We start from the raw sequence: 4,654 nt of genomic DNA on the forward strand, positions 1-4,654 counted from the left end.
GCAGGATGATTAGGTTTCACAAAGTTCAAATATCAATATTTTTCTTACCAATTTCATAAAACAACTAGATTCTTTAAGTCAGCAAATGCTCCCTGCAATAGTGGTCACACTGATTTTTCTGAGAAGGAGCATGCTTGGGAAAATGGTCTTTTAAGCTCCTTGGCTGCACCAGACAGAGTTCACACATTTATTTAATGCAGCCAAACATCCATGGGGGTGCATTTTTGGTGGAATATTTCCCAGAATTGCTGCCTTTTGTTGCTGCCCAAATTTTAACAGCTCAAATTTACTGGGGTAGTACATTTGTTCCATCACAGCTATAAGCAAAGTAACAGTTTGGTTTCTAATATAGTATGCTGAACCTTGGAGCTAGTCATATCAGCTACTTCAGTTTACAAGGTCTCTGAATCTTGCATTTAATGCAAGATGCTTTATTAGTTCCTGCCCCACATTAAATATATGCAACAGAACTGCTATTGGTACCAGGAGAAAGAAACATTCAGAACTTGCGAGTGACTACATACTAAGGAAGCTTGCATTTGAAGTTTGTCTTCTTTCCCATGATAACACGCTTTCACATGGAAACATCATTTATAGATCTGCACACATCTGCAAAGCCTTAAGTGCCTGTCCTTCTTTCTAAGCAAAGAAATGGGATGGTGCCTTGAGGTAAAAGCCACCAAACTTTACAGCAGGCACACAAAACCTAAGAATGGCAACTGCCACAGCTGACAGTTCATCCAAAGAAGACAACAAAGTACTCTCTACTAGTGGTACATGAGTACAGAAAGAGATGCATCAAAACTAATGAGAGCTTTTAGAACTGCTAGAAAAGAAAAAAAAAAAAAACACTGGTCACCTTTGCAAAATAAGTGTACCAATTTACACCATAGACCAAATATCCTGCAAGGGAAAAAAAAAGTAATATCTAAAGAACAGCAGCTACTTATTTAAAGCCCCAGTGAAAAATAGGTCTAATAACAGAACTGCCTTAGTAATTTATTAGAAAAATAATCATGAAAGGAATATTATTTCAGTGGCCTCAGAGTGCAAAGGGAAAAAGCTTAATGCCTGAAGTAGCTCAAGAAGCACCTAGTGATAAATTTATCATACATTACTATTTTCCTAGTCACAGGAACTGGATTAAATGAAAAGCAACTAACATAAGGTCAGGCTAGGACACTGAACTTCCAGAAATAAGAAACACTGAAGCATTTTCACCATGCTGCACTCCATCAGAGCTGGCAGGTCAGGGGGACTTGAGCTTCTAAGTCACTTAGGCTCCTAGGGCACCCTACATGCTCCAGGGTGGCAGGGAGGGGGGACTGCTTTAATTAAAAGCAGCTCTGAAAGCTGCTCTAATTAAAGCGCCTGCAACATTATGTGTATTCAGCATCCCACGCTTCAAAGAGATCTTTAAAGTGCTACCACCGTCATTTTGAAGCATGGGGATGCTGAATACATGACACCAAGGCTGCTAAAGCATACTACATAGCATGCTCCAGACTCGATTAATTAAGACTTCTCTGACTCATGCCAATTAGCATGCATCGGAACAGACATCCAGCACATGTATAGGTGCCCCTAGATATGGATTTAGTGTTTGTAAAATTGGGGGGGGGCACGGAGAAAAAACAAAAACACCAAGAAAAAACCCCAGCCCATTTTATAAAAATAGTTTACAATTTGTCCTCATTGTTAACTGTAAAGCAACTTTGTTTAAATGAGAGAGATCAGTTTAATAAAAACAATAACATACAATTTTGACCCTTTACCCTGAGACCACTTAGCCACATGCTTATCTTTAAGCATTAGCTCCTTATCGATTCACATGAATAAAGTTACGTATCCCACCTGCATCACACATCCCCCGACTTTACCTATGGCAAGGGTGCTCTTGGGGCACTGTGCATAGTAGTTGTGCGGGAAGGTTAAGTTAGACAAGCACTTACTGCCTGGTTTAGATTGGGATGATCCTGCCTTGGAGAGAGGGGTTGGACTATATCAGTGTCTCTCAGCCCCAGAGGTCACAACCCAAAAGTGTCACAAGAATATTTGAAAGGGTTGCAAACAGTCACAAAAAATATGCTCCAGCCTACAAGGAGCTGCCTGGGGCGATTGGAGGCAGCAGGTGCCACGTGCACCTGAGGGCACACATGCACATGGCTGGCATCCAGCCAGGCAGGGTGGTGGGAGCAGCCCCAGCAACTGGATGCAGTAAGTCTATGGGGAGTGAGAGTTAGGGCCAGGGCTTGGGGACTGGGAGATTTGGGGGGGGGGGGCAAAAGGTGCAGGGGCTGGAGGCACCTGCCCCTCCAGCAGAAGGGGCCAGGGGGGGCCTTCGAGGGTGGCAAGGAGCTGCATGGTGGTGCCACGGCTGATGTCTGTGCTCAAAGGGGCACAGCAGCTAGAAGATGCTGCCTGGGGGAGGGTGCAGGGCAGGAGGGGTTGTGTCCTCAAATTCTGGGAAGGGTGGAATGACAACTGGAAAGAAAAATTAAAAAAAAACAACAACTGTGTAGTCTGCATCTGAAAGAAAGAAATACCTTAGCTACTCTGCAGTGCCCTAGTGTCTGCATATGTACAGAATATAATCCTTTTATTCCTTCATTTTCACAGCTGCTTTAAGACTGCTGATACCATTCACAACTATTTTAACTGATTTAGGGGGACCTTGGTCTGCTGTGAAAGTAATGGTCTCTCCAGAAACTAGTGTTCTCTGGTCCCAAGAAGACACCTTATATTGACCCACAAAGACTGAACCAAAGTTCATATTCAGCTTGCACCTGAACCAGCTACAAGAGGACAGCGTGGCAGAAGCAGAGGTTTTTAGCCTAAAACCCAGTTTCATGTGATGCCAGATGTGCACAAGAGGTGAACTGGACAAAACAAAAGCCCTGTCTGGAAGAGGTTACACTTCAAAAGATACTTTTGGTTACAGCAAGAAGTCAAACAAAAGCTGCCAAAATGCACAAAATAAAGAGTGAGCTGAAGGAGTGTTCTTTTTAAAGACAAAAAGGAAGAGTTGCAGGTGGAAAATTGTCATAGTGCAAGTTAAAGATCATTCCAAACATGCTGGGTGGCATTTCACAAGTCATTAAGTCAGGAATGGGCAACAGCATCAGTTAGACAAAAAGCCAGACTTGAACAGAAAAAAGCATATAAGAAGTTTATTTAAAAACCACCTCCCACCTTGGTTTAAAATTTGCGAGCACACCAACAATTTCCAAAATTCGTTAAACGTCGTATACGCAGACCAACGGATCGTTCATAAAAGTGTTGCGGCAGCCACAAAGGTTAGCTTTTGCTGAAAGAAATATGCAAGGTATCCAGATGAAACTGGCTATAAGTTTATAAAGGAAAATTTTAAGAACAGCTCCAGGCTCTCAAGAAGCTACAGTAAGGCTGCACTTAGGATATTGCAAGTTCATTACCAGTCTTTCATTAACTAGGTTGTTAAAGAGAAATTAACCTGCCATTTCAGTTCTCCAGAGCTTGCCTCAACGACTCATGTGCATCATACAATTTGTAACAAGGCTTTCAAATGAAGCAGAACAATCTGTACAGGATAATAAGATTCAAGCTGGAGGTACCCAAACCCAGAATTTTGTAAAACATTAAAATAATGCATTCCTTTTGCTAGATACTTCTCTTTGTTGATGGAGTTCTCAGGCCGGCTATTGCACATTGTATCACTGAAGAGAGACTCTCTCAAAAGACCTCTTTAAAAGATACCCCATACGGGATCTTGGTGGCCACGTGAAATTCTCAAAAACTTACAGCCATGCGTAGCAAGCACAAGAACAAACTAAAGAAAGGTTGCACGCTTTTAACTGCCACTGAAGGGACATTCTTCATTCCACCACACACTGACTTACCATCGTTGGATGAAAATGGCAAGAGAAGAGTGCTTTTATTGAGACAGCTTACACGTGAACAAAGTGACACCTGCTTAAATCTGAGAAGTAAGAAGTGGTGGCGTTTACCTGCTTTAGGCAAACAGAAAGAAAAATTAAAGCCTAGCAGATGAATTGCACCCACATTTTCACTGTGGTCTCCCATTCTGACATGAAGAAATCAGCCAAACGGACATCATGAAGACGCCGAGATCCAACTCACCAGCGCCCGTTTGGTCGGGTTTATCAAGAGCTGCCCCGTCCGCTTGTGAGGTTGAACACTAACTACAACCCCTGGCCTCAAGTACACACCTGCGATACCATCTCGGCAGACAAATAAAGGCAATGTTCATTAAACAGCATTAACCATTACTCCTGCATACCGAGCTACCCGGGCGCAGCACCGCTCGTGCCCCTGGTTACCATCTAGCTCGCTCAAGCGTCCCCTACGCTAATGCCTTTGGGGAAGAAAGAGGGTGACCTAGGTCGTAGCTTTAGAGATCTAATAACGAGCAAATGAGCAGGGCGGCAATGCACTTTAGCAAAACCATTCCAGTTTATTGGCCTTTAATAGTCCTGTCAGCCTGATAAAGGCAGCCGGCCCCGCACCAGCCCTGCTCCCACGTCTCAACCAGGAACTGGGGACCGGCGGGCTAGGGAAGCCAAGCGCCCGGCAATGCAGGGGCGCCGCGAGCCCCACCTTCCCCGCGGGCTGCAGCCCCCGCCTCGTGCCAGGGCAAGAGGCAGCGCGGCGCCGC

The 4,654-nt window shown here is 44.2% G+C and overlaps 1 protein-coding gene across 4 annotated transcripts in view; it reads right to left on the bottom strand.

The window, feature by feature from the left end:
- Positions 1-4,621, bottom strand: part of ARL15 (ADP ribosylation factor like GTPase 15) — a 358,539-nt gene extending 353,918 nt beyond the window's left edge. For 2 of the 4 annotated variants that reach the window (XM_025196137.1, XM_025196135.1), the window contains exon 1: positions 3,879-4,621. The gene's annotated coding sequence lies outside the window, so the exon portion shown is untranslated. The remainder of the gene's footprint in view (positions 1-3,878) is intronic. The other 2 variants (XR_003092511.1, XM_025196136.1) reach the window with 2 other exon arrangements.
- Positions 4,622-4,654: the final 33 nt, after the last annotated feature.

The sequence above is a fragment of the Alligator sinensis genome, unplaced genomic scaffold (assembly GCF_000455745.1).
Source record: "Alligator sinensis unplaced genomic scaffold, ASM45574v1 scaffold573_1, whole genome shotgun sequence".
Lineage (NCBI taxonomy): Eukaryota > Metazoa > Chordata > Crocodylia > Alligatoridae > Alligator > Alligator sinensis.